Source organism: Pseudophryne corroboree, chromosome 5 (genome assembly GCF_028390025.1).
Source record: "Pseudophryne corroboree isolate aPseCor3 chromosome 5, aPseCor3.hap2, whole genome shotgun sequence".
Classification (NCBI taxonomy): domain Eukaryota; kingdom Metazoa; phylum Chordata; class Amphibia; order Anura; family Myobatrachidae; genus Pseudophryne; species Pseudophryne corroboree.
Window position 1 is genome coordinate 616,410,524 of NC_086448.1, and position 16,938 is coordinate 616,427,461.

Genomic DNA, 16,938 nt, shown 5'->3' on the forward strand with positions numbered 1-16,938 from the left:
TCTAGGTTCCATTTCTCTAGGCAGGCGATACCGAAAATGTACACAGACCTCAGAAAAAGACTCACCAGTGTCCTAAAAAATTCAGTTGTACCCAATGTCCACTTAACCACGGACATGTGGACAAGTGGAGCAGGGCAGACTCAGGACTATATGACTGTGACAGCCCACTAGGTAGATGTATTGCCTCCCGCAGCAAGAACAGCAGCGGCGGCACCAGTAGCAGCATCTCGCAAACGCCAACTCGTTCCTAGGCAGGCTACGCTTTGTATCACCGCTTTGTATCACCGCTTTCCATAAGAGGCACACAGCTGACAACCTCTTACGGGAACTGAGGAAGATCATCGCAGAATGGCTTACCCCAATTGGACTCTCCTGGGCATTTGTGACATCGGACAATGCCAGCAATATTGTGCGTGCATTACATCTGGGCAAATTCCAGCACGTCCCATGTTTTGCACATACATTGAATTTGGTGGTGCAGAATTATTTAAAAAACGACAGGGGTGTGCAAGAGATGCTGTCGGTGGCCCGAAGAATTGCGGGCCACTTTCGGCATTCAGGCACCGCGTACAGAAGACTGGAGCACCACCAAACATTCCTGAACCTGCCCTGCCATCATCTGAAGCAAGAGGTGGTAACGAGGTGGAATTCAACCCTCTATATGCTTCAGAGGATGGAGGAGCAGCAAAAGGCCATTCAAGCCTATACATCTGCCCACGATATAGGCAAAGGAGGGGGAATGCACCTGACTCAAGCGCAGTGGAGAATGATTTCAACGTTGTGCAAGGTTCTGCAACCCTTTGAACTTGCCACACGTGAAGTCAGTTCAGACACTGCCAGCCTGAGTCAGGTCATTCCCCTCATAAGGCTTTTGCAGAAGAAGCTGGAGACATTGAAGGAGGAGCTAAAACAGAGCGATTCCACTAGGCATGTGGGACTTGTGGATGGAGCCCTTAATTCGCTTAACCAGGATTCACGGTTGGTCAATCTGTTGAAATCAGAGCACTACATTTTGGCCACCGTGCTCGATCCTAGATTTAAAACCTACGTTGTATCTCTCTTTCCGGCAGACACAAGTCTGCAGAGGTTCAAAGACATGCTGGTGAGAAAATTGTCAAGTCAAGCGGAACGTGACCCGTCAACAGCTCCTCCTTCACATTCTCCCACAACTGGGGGTGCGAGGAAAAGGCTAAGAATTCCGAGCCCACCCGCTGGCGGTGATGCAGGGCAGTCTGGAGCGAGTGCTGACATCTGGTCCGGATTGAAGGACCTGCCAACGATTGCTGACATGTCGTCTACTGTCACTGCATATGATTCTCTCACCATTGAAAGAATGGTGAAGGATTATATGAGTGACCGCATCCAAGTAGGCACGTATACTGGCAGGAAAAAGAGGCAATTTGGAGGCCCTTGCACAAACTGGCTTTATTCTACCTAAGTTGCCCTCCCTCCAGTGTGTACTCCGAAAGAGTGTTTAGTGCAGCCGCTCACCTTGTCAGCAATCGGCGTACGAGGTTACTTCCAGAAAATGTGGAGAAGATGATGTTCATCAAAATGAATTATAATCAATTCCTCCGTGGAGACATTCATCAGCAGCAATTGCCTCCAGAAAGTACACGGGGACCTGAGATGGTGGATTCCAGTGGGGACGAATTAATAATCTGTGAGGAGGGGGATGTACACAGTGAAAGGGGTGAGGAATCGGAGGATGATGATGAGGTGGACATCTTGCCTCTGTAGAGCCAGTTTGTGCAAGGAGAGATTGATTGCTTCTTTTTTGGTGGGGGCCCAAACCAACCAGTCATTTCAGTCACAGTCGTGTGGCAGACCCTGTCGCTAAAATGATGGGTTCATTAAAGTGTGCATGTCCTGTTTATACAACATAAGGGTGGGTGGGAGGGCCCAAGGACAATTCCATCTTGCACCTCTTTTTTCTTTCATTTTTCTTTGCATCATGTGCTGTTTGGGGACAATTTTTTTGAAGTGCCATCCTGCCTGACACTGCAGTGCCACTCCTAGATGGGCCAGGTGTTTGTGTCGGCCACTTGTGTCGCTTAGCTTAGTCACACAGCAACCTTGGTGCGCCTCTTTTTTTCTTTGCATCATGTGCTGTTTGGGGACAATTTTTTTGAAGTGCCATCCTGCCTGACACTGCAGTGCCACTCCTAGATGGGCCAGGTGTTTGCGTCGGCCACTTGTGTCGCTTAGCTTAGCCATCCAGCGACCTTGGTGTGCCTCTTTTTTTCTTTGCATCGTGTGCTGTTTGGGGACAATTTTTTTGAAGTGCCATCCTGCCTGACACTGCAGTGCCACTCCTAGATGGGCCAGGTGTTTGTGTCAGCAACTTGTGTCGCTTAGCTTAGTCACACAGCGACCTTGGTGCGCCTCTTTTTTTCTTTGCATCATGTGCTGTTTGGGGACAATTTTTTTGAAGTGCCATCCTGCCTGACACTGCAGTGCCACTCCTAGATGGGCCAGGTGTTTGTGTCGGCCACTTGTGTCGCTTAGCTTAGTCACACAGCGACCTTGGTGCGCCTCTTTTTTTCTTTGCATCATGTGCTGTTTGGGGACAATTTTTTTGAAGTGCCATCCTGCCTGACACTGCAGTGCCACTCCTAGATGGGCCAGGTGTTTGTGTCGGCCACTTGTGTCGCTTAGCTTAGCCATCCAGCGACCTCGGTGCAAATTGTAGGACTAAAAATAATATTGTGAGGTGTGAGGTGTTCAGAATAGACTGGAAATGAGTGGAAATTATGGTAATTGAGGTTAATAATACTATGGGATCAAAATGACCCCCAAATTCTATGATTTAAGCGGTTTTTTAGGGTTTTTTGAAAAAAAACACCCGAATCCAAAACACACCCGAATCCGACAAAAAATGTTCGGTGAGGTTTTGCCAAAACGCGTCCGAATCCAAAACACTGCCGCGGAACCGAATCCAAAACCAAAACACAAAACCCGAAAAAATGTCCGGTGCACATCACTAGTTTTAGGTTGGTTTTGCTAAAACCACCCTTTCGTGTTTTGGTTTTGGTTTTGGATCTGGATGATATTTGAAAAAAACATAAAAACACCTAAAATCACAATTTTTGGGGGGTAATTTTGATCCTACGGTATTATTGACCTCAATAACATTCATTTCCACTCATTTCCAGTCTATTCTGAACACCTCACACCTCACAATATTGTTTTTAGGTTAAAAGGTTGCACCGAGGTGGCTGTATGACTAAGCTAAGCGACACAAGTTTGCGGCACAAACACCTGGCCGACCTAGGAGTGGCACTGCAGTGGCAGACAGGATGGCAGATATAAAAAAAAGGCCCCAAACAGTACATCATGCAAAGATGTAAAAGAGGTGCAATGAGGTAGCTGTATGACTAAGCTAAGTGACACAAACAATTGGCCCATCTAGGAGTGGCACTGCAGTGTCAGACAGGATGGCACTTTAAAAAACTAGTCCCCAAACAGCACATGATGCAAAGAAGAAAAAGAAGTGCACCGAGGTTGCTGTATGACTATGCTAAGCGACACAACCACCTGGCCCATCTAGTAGTGGCATGCAGTGGCTGAATGTCAAAAGTGGCCTGAAATTTTTCAATCCACTGACAGCATCTCCTGCACGCCCCTGTCATTTTTCAAAAATTCTGCAATTGGTGGACTTATACGGCAGTACCCCTGCACTAATACAGCAGTACCCCTGGACTTATATGGCAGTGTCAGACAGGATGGCACTTAAAAAAAAAGGCCCCTACAGCACATGATGCAAAGATGAAAAAGAGGTGCACCAAGGTTGCTGTATGACTATGTATATATATATATATATATATATATATATATACGGCAGTATCACTGGACATATACGGCAGGATCACTGGACTGGACTTATACACCAATACCACTGGAATTATATGGCAGTACCGCTAAAATTATACGGCAGGATCACTGGAATTATGCGGCAGGATCACTGGATTTATACGGCAGTACTGCTGGACATATATGGCAGTATCAATGGACATATGCGGCAGTATCACTGGACTGGAGTTATACGCAAGTACCACTGGAATTATATGGCAGGATCACTGGAATTATATGGCAGGATCACTGGATTTATACTTCAGTACTGCTGGACATATACAGCAGTACCGCTGGACATATACGGCAGTATCAGTGGACATATACGGCAGTATCACTGGACTGGACTTATACGCCAGTACCACTGGAATTATAGGCAGGATCACTGGAATTATACGGCAGGATTACTGGATTTATACGTCAGTATCACTGGACATATACAGCAGCACAGGGACACCACCACTGGACTGATGCAGGACAACACAGCACCACTGCAATGGACTGGATTTATACAGCAGCACTGGACATATGGCAGCAGAGGACACCACCACTGTGACTGGACTGATGCAGCACAACACACCACCACTGGACTGATGCAGCACAACACAGCATCACTGGACTGGACTTATACAGCAGCACTGGACATATGGCAGCAGATGACACCACCACTGTGACTGGACTGATGCAGCACAAGACACCATCACTGGACTGATGCAGCACAACACAGCACCACTGGACTGGACTTATACAGCAGCACTGGACATATGGGAGCAAAGGACACAACCACTGTGACTGGACAGATGCAGCACAAGACACTACCATTCTAACGCGTTTCGCTGTCTGTTTGGCAGCTTTATCAAACGCGTTAGCCTGCCAGTCTTTGACCAGGATAACTTCAGGCCTACCACCGGGACCGTCTGCAGCGGTCCGCAGAACAAGCCATCTGTCCAATATCCATTCTTGTGGACATCAGTGTTTGGGATCACACACAGAGCTTTGACCAATCCAGTATCCATCATTGTGGACGTTTAATAAAAGGGAGAACCACTATTGAACTGGCATAGGACAGAATCACTACTCACCTCACTAGGTGGAATATCCGGCAGTGTACCACTTGGAGTCTGGTAATTATCAACTGGTTTCCCATTTCACTGTTTGGAAAACATTGGAACGTTTATGCACAAGCGACCATCTCTTTTGGCTGGCATTTGATATCAACAGAAAATCTGGTGGTCAAGAGACTGGCATTGAGGCTATTTTCCGATTTTACATTTGTGTATGTGATGTTTATAAAATTATATTAAATATATGTACTCATAGTTTATCACCTGGTTAGCGCTGTTTCTTTCACCATTTTCTGTTTTGCCATACAGGGTGACTGACTATCACCCTTTTAAACAGCTGCTTAGACAACCAGCCCTGTCAAAGCGCCTGATAATATATTCATTTATTAATATATTTTTCACTTCATTTTTGGTCCCCATCTCTTGCCTAGTGACATCAGAGTTCAGGAGAGGTGTGACCAGGAATCATCAGGAAGGCCAAGACAGCTGCCAGTGTCCAGGGGAAACAAGTACGAACCACACACTGACATTTCGCCAGTGGTGTACTACAACAGGATAAAAGGTATTTATTTTACAATACCACATGAAAAAGTCATGCCAGGATAACCAGACAAAATCTGCACAAAAACATTTATTTTTTTATTTAAACACTAACAAAACAAATTAAAAAATCATATAGAGAGGCTCTACATAACCCCACCCAGGGAGAGAGCCATGGGAAGATGGAGTATATATCCTGATAAACGAATGTCCGGATGTTCCTTTTGTATCAGGGTCCCAATGGTCCAAACTCTCTAAAGTGGAGAATATGTTCACAAAAAAAGAAGTAGGCTCCCCTCTGCACACAACGCGTTCGATCTGATTAGATTGTTTATTATTATATATCCTATTTTCCTTTAATTGTAATAAAGCTCCAGTAATATGAGGTTGATATTGAAAAACAGATTAATGTTAATATAAAACAGTGATAATGATTTAGCACTTCATACATCACACTTTAGGACAAGGTTTTTTTTTATTATTTTTACATTAGTTTGACTTTAAATTATGCTTAAATGCATCTTTATGTCACCTTGAGGAAATTAGAGAACATTTGTTTTTGCTTTCAATGTGAATGTGGACAGCAAAATGAATGTTCTCATTACAGTCACATTAAGTGGTCTGTTTTTTTGTGCAATGAATATGTAGAACAGAAGAAAAAGTCATAGCCAAACTTATAACTTTTGGTATAAAACATGGACATTTTTCACACCAAAGTCTGACATACATTGAAGAATATATAGTAAAGTTCTACATGGACCATTTGCTAATATATTGTAAAGTGCAGCGGTTCACAAACTGGGTGCAGTAGAACACTTGCAGGGGTGACACAGGTTAGTGGTTCAGCACCAAATCAAATTATTTATGATTTATGTGGTAGGCAAAACCAGAGGCAGAGGATATCAATCATATAATATGTGAACAAATAAAATCCCAACTAGGGAGGCCAATCCCGGGCCATTTTTTCAATCCCGTGATTTGCTTTTCCCTGTGTGGCCACCCCCTCACCCCTCCCCGCACACATAACTCACCATATCTCACGTGCAGGCGGGCGGGTGGGAAACATCATCTTCTCTCCCCCAGCGGCGGGTGACGGCACAGCATGACCTCTCACTGCACGTCACGCTGCGCTGGGCAGCCGGTTGGAGGGCAGCATCTGAGCATCCTGAGGACGCTCAACGCTGATCTCTCAATCCCAAGGATTGGAGTTTACAATCCCGGGATTGAATCCTGGCCATTTTTGGGCCTAAATCCCGGGATCTCATCGATCCCGATCCCGGGATTGGCCTCCCTAATCCCAACAAAAGGGGAAATTCAAATGTTTGAAAAGTCGGTTGGGTGTCTGTTTTTTCCTATCTATTAGATAGAAAAAAACAGACACCCAACTGACTTTTCAATAATTTGAATTCCCCCCAAAGAATTTTATGGCAGATAAGAACCACTCAGCCCATCTAGCCTACCCCTTTTTTAACCATATTGTTACCTCAAACCTTATTTGATACATCATTATTTGTAGGATATACTTATGTCTGTACCAAGCATGTTTAAATTGCTGTAATGTCATAGTCTCTACCACCTCTGATGGGAGACTATTTCACTTGTCCACTACCCTTTATGTGAAGTAATTTTTCCTCATATTTCCCCTGAACTTACCTCCCTCCAGTTTCAGTTCATGTCTTCATGTTCTAATACTTCTCTTCCTTTGAAGAAAATTTCCCTCCTGTATCTTGTTAAAACCCTTGATACAGATGTAGTCATGCTAATCGTGGCTACATCTGCGCTGATCGAGCACTCTCGTGGGTGAGGTGCGTGCATGTCTAAGACACGAGTGCACCTCAGACATGCACAAGGTCGCTCCTAACAAAATAAGGCGCGATCATGGCAATATGTAGCCACGATGAGTGTGGCTACATCTGTATATTTAAAAGTTTCTATCATGTCCCCCTTTTTCCTTCTCTGCTCCAAACTATACATATTAAGATCTTTTAAACTCTGTTTCATTTTTTTGTGCCAAACAATTGGTTATGGATCAATGGGTTGACCCGCATAAGGTCAACAGCCAATTGGTTAACCACTATCGGTCGACATGGAAAAGGTCGACATGGGAAAAAGGTCGACGTAGTAAAAAATGTTGACATGGGAAAGGTCGATACATGAAAAGGTCAACGATTTTAATGTTTTTAGTGTCATTTTCGCTGTAACATAATCAGGAACCCCAATTAGTGCACCACTTCTCTCGCCATGCTGTGGGCAAGGAGCCTCACAACGCTACCGCTGTGCTCGGCACAGGTTACTATTCCTGATCATAGTCCACATGGATGGTAAACTATGAAAAAGTTGAAAATTATTTTTTTTTAAACTCATGTTGACATTTTCCCATGTCGACCATTTCCACGTTGACCATTTAACAATGTCGACAATGTGTCCATGTCGACCTAACATCTGGATGCCCAAACAATCTTGATGTGTTCTCAGCACGCACAAGTCTTGTCTTGTCTGATCTGGTAGAAGGTCTTTCAGTTCCTTGCCAGAGCCAGTTTAGATGTTGCTTCATGCCCAGCAAATGTCCAACCAGCAGATGGATGCTTGGAATCACATTCCACATTGCTTTCCAGAGATATACTGTATCTCAATTAAGATCACTTGCTCTCAATCTTACACCTAGGACAGGACCAAAGTGCCAGCTGCTTAAGAATTAGTGATGTGCACCGGACATTTTTCGGGATTTGTGTTTTGGTTTTGGATTCGGTTCCGCGGCCGTGTTTTGGATTCGGACGCGTTTTGGCAAAACCTCCCTGAAATTTTTTTGTCGGATTCGGGTGTGTTTTGGATTCGTTATTTTTTTTTTACAAAAAACTCTCAAAAAAAGCATAAATCATAGAATTTGGGGGTAATTTTGATCCCATAGTATTATTAACCTCAATAACCATAATTTACACTCATTTTCAGTCTATTCTGAACACCTCACACCTCACAATATTATTTTTAGTCCTAAAATTTGCATCAAGGTCGCTGGATGGCTAAGCTAAGTGACACAAGTGGCCGACACAAACACCTGGCCCATCTAGGAGTGGCACTGCAGTGTGAGACAGGATGGCACTTCAAAAAATTGGCCCCAAACAGCACATGATGCAAAGAAAAGAGAAAAAGAGGTGCCCTGTGGTCACTGGATGGCTAAACTAAGCGACACAAACACCTCAATATCACAGGAATTATTCGTTCTAATCAATGGTATTATTGGTCCAAATCACTGGAAGAAAATGAAAAAATCACAGGAATTATTTGTTCTAATCAATGGTATCATTGGTCCAAATCACTGGAAGAAAATGACAAAATCACTGGCATTAAATGGCAGCAATGCCGGGAATTATATCAAATGGTAGTACCACTGGACATATACGGAAGTGTCAGGCAGGATGGCACTTAAAAAAATAGTCCCCAAACAGCACATGGTGCAAAGAAAAGAGAAAACGAGGTACACTGTGGTCGCTGGATGGCTAAACTAAGCGACACAAACACCTCAATATCACAGGAATTATTTAGTTCTAATCAGTGGTATTATTGGTCCAAATCACTGGAAGAAAATGACAAAATCACTGGAATTATTTGGCAAGATCACTGTAATTAATCATTATAAATCACTGATATTAATTGGTTAAATCTCGCTATCGCCTGCCTAGTGAAGTGGAATCTAGATGGGATTTTGTACCGGGGACACAATAACTTCATCAATTGTCTAAATCCCAATGCACTAATGGCGGAAAATGGGTGCACGTCTAACAGCGCACTGATTATACTGAGAACTGATTATACTGATCACTGATGAAACTACAGAGAACTGACACTGAGCAGCAAGAATAGCACTGGACTATTGTACTGTAGTGTAGTCTGGTGACCACAGTGCAGCATTGACACTGAGCACAGATATTAAGCACTGATCAGGATATTAGAAGTGACATGGTGCAGCAAGATACAGCAATGGCCTACTGTACTGTACTACTATATACTGGTGGTCACCACAATGCAGCACTGTACTACTATATACTGGTCACAACAATGCAGCAGATATTGAGCAGTGATCTGGATACTAGAACTGAGTCTGGCACGGAGCTGCAAGATACAGCAATGGACTACTGTACTGTACTACTATATACTGGTGGTCACCACAATGCAGCACTGTACTACTATATACTGGTCACAACAATGCAGCAGATATTGAGCACTGATCTGGATACTAGAACTGAGTCTGACATGGAGCTGCAAGATACAGCAATGGACTACTGTACTGTACGACTATATACTGGAGGTCACCACAAAGCAGCACTGTACTACTATATACTGGTTACAACAATGCAGCAGATATTGAGCACTGATCTTGATACTAGAACTGAGTCTGACACGGAGCTGCAAGATACAGCAGTGGCCTACTGTACTGTACTACTATATACTGGTGGTCACCACAATGCAGCACTGTACTACTATATACTGGTCACAACAATGCAGCAGATATTGAGCACTGATCTGGATACTAGAACTGAGTCTGACACGGAGCTGCAAGATACTGCAATGGCCTACTGTACTGTACTACTATATACTGGTGGTCACCACAATGCAGCACTGTACTACTATATACTGGTCACAACAATGCAGCAGATATTGAGCACTGATCTGGATACTAGAACTGAGTCTGATACGGAGCTGCAAGATACAGCAATGGCCTACTGTACTGTACTACTATATACTGGTGGTCACCACAATGCAGCACTGTACTACTATATACTGGTCACAACAAAGCAGCAGATATTGAGCACTGATCTGGATACTAGAACTGAGTCTGACACGGAGCTGCAAGATACTGCAATGGCCTACTGTACTGAACTACTATATACTGGTGGTCACCACAATGCAGCACTGTACTACTATATACTGGTCACAACAATGCAGCAGATATTGAGCACTGATCTGGATACTAGAACTGAGTCTGATACGGAGCTGCAAGATACAGCAATGGCCTACTGTACTACTATATACTGGTGGTCACCACAATGCAGCACTGTACTACTATATACTGGTCACAACAATGCAGCAGATATTGAGCACTGATCTGGAAACTAGAACTGAGTCTGACATGGAGCTGCAAGATACAGCAATGGACTACTGTACTATACTACTATATACTGGTGGTCACCACAATGCAGCACTGTACTACTATATACTGGTCACAACAATGCAGCAGATATTGAGCACTGATCTGGAAACTAGAACTGAGTCTGACATGGAGCTGCAAGATACAGCAATGGACTACTGTACTGTACTATTATATACTGGTGGTCACCACAATGCAGCACTCTACTACTATATACTGGTCACAACAATGCAGCAGATATTGAGCACTGATCTGGATACTAGAACTGAGTCTGACACGGAGCTGCAAGATACAGCAATGGCCTACTGTGTTGTACTGTACTACTATATACTGGTGGTCACCACAATGCAGCACACTGAGCACAGATATTGAGCTTTTCAGGCAGAGAACGTAGCCACGTCCTCTCCCCTCAATCGACAATGTACGAGTGAAAATGGTGGCGACGTGCAGCTCTTTACATGGAATCCGAATCTCGCGAGAATCCAACAGCGGGATGATGACGTTATCCCCCGTTCGGGTTTTACGTGTTAGGCGGGAAGAACCAGGCTGCCTCGGACCCGTATAAACCACGTGAAGTTTCGGGGGGGTTCGGATCTCAACGAACCGAACCTGCTCATCTCTAATGCACAGTAACACGGGTGGATAAAACCCAGCAAGGTAAAATAATGCCAGTACTAATTGGTGGCAGAATAAGCAGTGTTACGGCTTGCAGGGACATCTGCTTTTTGGGGCAGCTGTCCCTGCACTGGAGCAATATTGTATTTATTTTAATATCTGCCACCACAATTCACAGTGAGGCAGATTAATAATTAATGGCAGGCTACAGGGGTATAATGATGGATATGCCCCCTTTACTCAGAAACACTAAGGATTAGGTTTCCCTTATATAATGTAACCAGTCCAAGCCTGTTCAGTATGTGTCTGAATTAATATTTTCATCCTTCTATGTTTCAGACCTACAGAAAAGCAAAGAGAATACTGTCTCCAGTGTTGTAAAGCATTGAATTTTAATGATGATTACATCTGAAATCCTTTCTATGCGTCACCAACAATGCTGCAGGACTTTGGAATACAGTCTGTACTATGAATCATATACAGTAGAAAGAAGAAAGCATTCTGTGCACTGGGAGATGATACATTTCAGGTATGTACTAAAGGTAGTGCTCTACTTGTTTTTCTGTTGTCTAATGGAATTAAGCAAGGCAATAGATAGCTATTACATGAGAGAAAGGTGGGTGTATTTAAAATGATCTGAAACATGGAAAGAATAATAAATACAGTGTCCAGTGTTTACAGGGATTCACACACTGGAGTCAGATGAAGATGATAATACTACAAATACAGTACATAATAATACAGTACCTTACTTAGTTGCTAGTGAATAGATATTACTGTATATTTATGATTAATCGCACAAAATGTCTACACTACCTGTAGTGTAGACATTTTGAAAAAGCATTTCAGAGAGATTGTGAAAGTAACATTTATAACTGTGAATCTATACTGCTACATCCGGGAGGCGTGTCATAAAAATTACTTAAGGGGGGTACACACGGAGAGATCCATGTTTAAAATCTAAGCAATCTGACTAGATTGCTTAGATTTTAAGCACGGATCTGCCGTGTGCATGTCCCCCAGCGATAGCGATGCGCGGCCCCGTGCTTCGCTATTGCCGGTGCTAGATTGAGCCTGCATTCAGGCTCAATCTAGCGAGTCGCAAACTTCACCGCTGTGTGAAGTGAGCGCTCCCCCGTCCGTCCCGCCCCTCACTCAGCACATCGCGCTGTGTGCTGAGTGGTGGCAGAGATGTGTGCTGAGCGGTCTGTGATAAGATCGCTGTGCACACATCTCCCCCATCAGTACCCCCCTTTACATTCAAATATAAATGAGCCCCAAGACAGTTAGTGAGATCTGCAGTACTTGCTGGTGAAAAGGCAATGATACTTTTCAGGACCTGCTCATCTATTGTGTTTCACAATTGGTTCCATATAAGAAACCAGGAGAAACCTTATTTAAAAATGCCTGTAGGTATAGGGATCATTGTACCTTATATAAGCAATGCTGAGTAATGCCACCAGGCTTGGACTGGCTCACAGGGGTACAGGGTAAACCCCTGGTGGGCCCCACTGCCAGGGGTACATATACATTATACATATGTTACCTTATACTGCTCAGGAATATTTTCTACAGTGCATTGCTGCTATTAATCTGGTACCTTATCATGCATGCACTTGCAGTATTTACTATATATATATTTATCAAGGGGCCTAGACCATACACCCTCCAGTGATTAGCCAAGCCCCTGTGGTGACTGGCCACACCCTTCTAGAGACCGGCCACACCCATAAGCATGGGCCTCTACCACTGCATTCCCCTGGTGGGCCCATCATGCCCCAGTCCGACACTGAATGGCACTGATGATCCCATTTAAATGTATATAGCTCTGATTTCCTTTTTCCCCAAGAATATAACAGCGACATAAGGGTAAGGTGCAATATGTTAACTGTACACATTCATAACACCCTTACAGGAAAAGATACTACAGTCTATGCCATAAATGTCACCTGTCAGCGTTGGGTGTCTGCTGTGCCTAGGCAGTGCACAGAGCTGCTGCAGCCGGGAAAATTGTCACAGGCTGGAGAGCTAAGAATAGCTGCACACTGGGGGACCAGGTACCCTGCTTCCTGGACAAAGTCTACTGGCTGCAGCAGTATGCAGTTAACTTCTGGGCTGTATTAGCAAAGTCCAGCACTGAGTGCTGACACGGTATACAGAAACAAAGATATAGGGGTAAATTTACTAAGAATCGTATTTTTCCGTTTGAGGTCAAAGTTCAATCACGAATGACATCGAAAGTGTAAATATGCAACTTTTTGAATTGATTACGACTAATTTACTAAGCTGCCGTATTCTGCATTTTCGGTTTTTCCAATGTCGATGTCATTCGTTTTTTTAGGCAGTGTTTTACGTGAGTGACTTGTAAAACACTGCCGACTTTAATACAATGAATCTCGGCCGGATCTGAGAGATCCGTGCAGGGCTTCATTGTGCACCTTGTAATAAAAATAAAATATGTTTAAACTTAAAAAAAAAATTGCGTGGGGTCCCCCCTCCTAAGCCAAACCAGCTTCGGGCTCTTTGAGCCGGCCCTGGTTGCAAAAATATGGGGAAAAAATTGACAGGGGTTCCCCCATATTTAAGCAACCAGCACTGGGCTCTACGCCTGGTCCTGGTTCCAAAAATACGGGGGACAAAAAGCGTAGGGGTCCCCCGTATTTTTGAAACCAGCACCGGGCTCCACTAGCTGGACAGATAATGCCACAGCCGGGGGTCACTTTTATACAGTGCCTTGCGGCCGTGGCATCAAATATCCAACTTGTCACCCCTGGCCGGGGTACCCTGGGGGAGTGGGGACCCCTTCAATCAAGGGGTCCCCAGCCACCCAAGGGCCAGGGGTGAAGCCCGAGGCTGCCCCCCCCCCCCCCCCATCCAATGGGCTGCGGATGGGGGGCTGATAGCCTTTGTTGAAAGTAATGAATATTGTTTTTAGTAGCAGTACTACAAGTCCCAGCAAGCCTCACCCGCAAGCTGGTACTTGGAGGACCACAAGTACCAGCATGCGGCGGAAAACCGGGCCCGCTGGTACCTGTAGTACTACTACTAAAAAAATACCCCAATAAAGACATTACACACACACCTTGAAAGTATAACTTTAATGCATACATACACACCACCATATACACATACTTACCTTATGTTCACACGAGGGTCGGTCCTCTTCTCCAGTAGAATCCATGGTGTACCTGTTGAAAAAATCCTACTTACCAAATCCAGTGTAGAGGGCTCCTCGGATAATCCATTTGTAATCTACGTACTTGTAAAAATAAAAAAACGGGACACCCGACCACGAACTGAAAGGGGACCCATGTTTTCACATGGGACCCCTTTCCCCGAATGCCAGAAACCCCCTCTGACTGATGTCTAAGTGGGTTTCTTCAGCCAATCAGGGAGCGCCACGTTGTGGCACCCTCCTGATCGGCTGTGTGCTCCTGTACTGTCTGACAGGCGGCACACGGCAGTGTTACAATGTAGCGCCTATGCGCTCCATTGTAACCAATGGTGGGAACTTTGTGGTCAGCGGTGAGGTTACTTTCGGTCACCCGCTGACCACAAAGTTCCCACCATTGGTTATAATGGAGCGCATAGGCGCTACATTGTAACACTGCCGTGTGCCGCCTGTCAGACAGTACAGGAGCACACAGCCGATCAGGAGGATGCCACAACGTGGCGTTCCCTGATTGGCTGAAGAAACCCTCTTAGACATAAGTCAGAGGGAGTTTCTGGCATTCGGGGAAAGGGGTCCCATGTGAAAACATGGGGCCCCTTTCAGTGCGAGGTCGGGTGTCCGTTTTTTTATTTTGACAAGTACCTGGATTACAAATGGATTAAAAGAAGAAGAGGCTTCTACACTGGAGTATGTGAGTATAATTTTTTCCACAGGTACACCATGGATTCTACATGGAGAAGTGGACCGACCCTCGTGTGAACATAAGGTAAGTATGTGTATATGGAGGTGTGTATGTATGTATTAAAGTTATACTTTCAAGGTGTGTGTCTTATGTTTTTATTGGGGTATTTTTTTAGTAGTAGTATTACAGGTACCAGCGGGCCCGGTTTTCCTCCGCATGCTGGTACTTGTGGTTCTCCAAGTACCAGCTTGTGGGGGAGGCTTGCTGGGACTTGTAGTACTGCTACTAAAAACAATATTCATTTTTTTACACAATGGCTATCAGCCTCCCATCCGCAGCCCATGGATGCGGGGGACAGCCTCGGGCTTCATCCCTGGCCCTTGGGTGGCTGGAGGGTGGGGACCCCTTGATTGAAGGGGTCCCCACTCCTCCAGGGTACCCCGGCCAGGGGTGACTAGTTGGTTATGTAATGCCAGGGCCGCCGGGAGCTATATAAAAGTGTCCCCCGGCTGTGGCATTATGTATCTGGCTAGTGGAGCCCGGTGCTGGTTTCAGAAATACGGGGGACCCCTACGCTTTTTGTCCCCCGTATTTTTGGAACCAGGACCAGGCGCAGAGCCCGGTGCTGGTTGTTGAAATATGGGGGAACCTCTATCATTTTTTCCCCCATATTTTTGCAACCAGGGCCGGCTCAAAGAGCCCGAGGCTGGTTTTGCTTAGGAGGGGGGACCCCATGCATTTTTTTTTTTTAATTTAACACTGATTTTTTTTAAAAAAAAAGTGCACAATGGAGCCCAGCACGGATCTCTCAGATCCGGCCGAGATTCATTGTATTAAAGTCGGCAGTGTTTTACAAGTCACTCACGTAAAACACTGCCAAAAAAAACGAATGACATCGACATCGGTAAAACGGAAAATGCAGAATACGACAGCTTAGTAAATTAGCCATAATAAATTCAAAAAGTTGCAAATTTACACTTGCGATGTCATTCGTGATTGAACTTTGACCTCAAACGGGAAAATACGAATCTTAGTAAATTTACCCCTGTATGTCTAAAGAAAAATGTACAAATGTGTTTTTAATTGTATGTGCAGCATTGTTCCGGGAAAGCAGATCTCAATATGTGTAAAGCCCGGAGCTGAGCATCAGGTGCAGAGTGTTGCATATTCTAAATGTACAGTATATGTTTAATGTAAAATGTGTATTTAAAAGGTAACATTGTACTTACTTCTTACCTGGTGGTCTAGGGGGATCTAGAGGTCTCTGTGGACTGTAAGTTCCCCCAGTCCCTTCAAAGGATCGGAAATGTCCTCCCTCACAGCCACGAGTGGGATCAGGAGATGCAGAGAGAGATGGCAGCTAATAGTTTTCCTTTAGCTTGAAAGAGCTCCCACTCATTGGCTAGGAGACTGCTGTCTAGGGATCTTGACTCCCAGGCAAAGCCGGCCCTAACCAATATGATGCCCTAGGCAAGATTTTGGCTGGTGCCCCCTAGCACCACCGCTGGTTCCGCCTCTGACCTTGCACCTCTTTCCCAGCACCATCACCCCTCACCCATAGCAATCCTTATTTTGGTGTTTGTACCCCCTATATTTTAAATAGGAACAGTTCACACATTTGGCGCACAGCCTAAAAAGGGGTGTGTTTTTGCTGGCAAGGGGCATGGCCACACAATAGTAACCCCAAATCCAATTACGCAACACAGTACTGCAACTTTATTCACATTTGATCATGTGATAGTGTACATAATTCATATTTCATCCCACAGGAGTATCACTTTACCTTATAAACGTTACTCCTAACAGTAGAGCCTCTTATTCACATTACATCACACTGAATTGCTCCTTATTCACATTACACCACACC

At 44.6% G+C, this 16,938-nt stretch overlaps 1 long non-coding RNA gene across 1 annotated transcript in view; it reads left to right on the forward strand.

Moving 5' to 3' along the window:
* Positions 1-5,353: 5,353 nt before the first annotated feature.
* Positions 5,354-16,938, forward strand: part of LOC134929263 (uncharacterized) — a 108,771-nt gene continuing 97,186 nt past the window's right edge. Inside the window, exons 1-2 of the long non-coding RNA XR_010178428.1 lie at positions 5,354-5,478; positions 11,557-11,746. This is a non-coding gene — a long non-coding RNA (uncharacterized LOC134929263). The remainder of the gene's footprint in view (positions 5,479-11,556; positions 11,747-16,938) is intronic.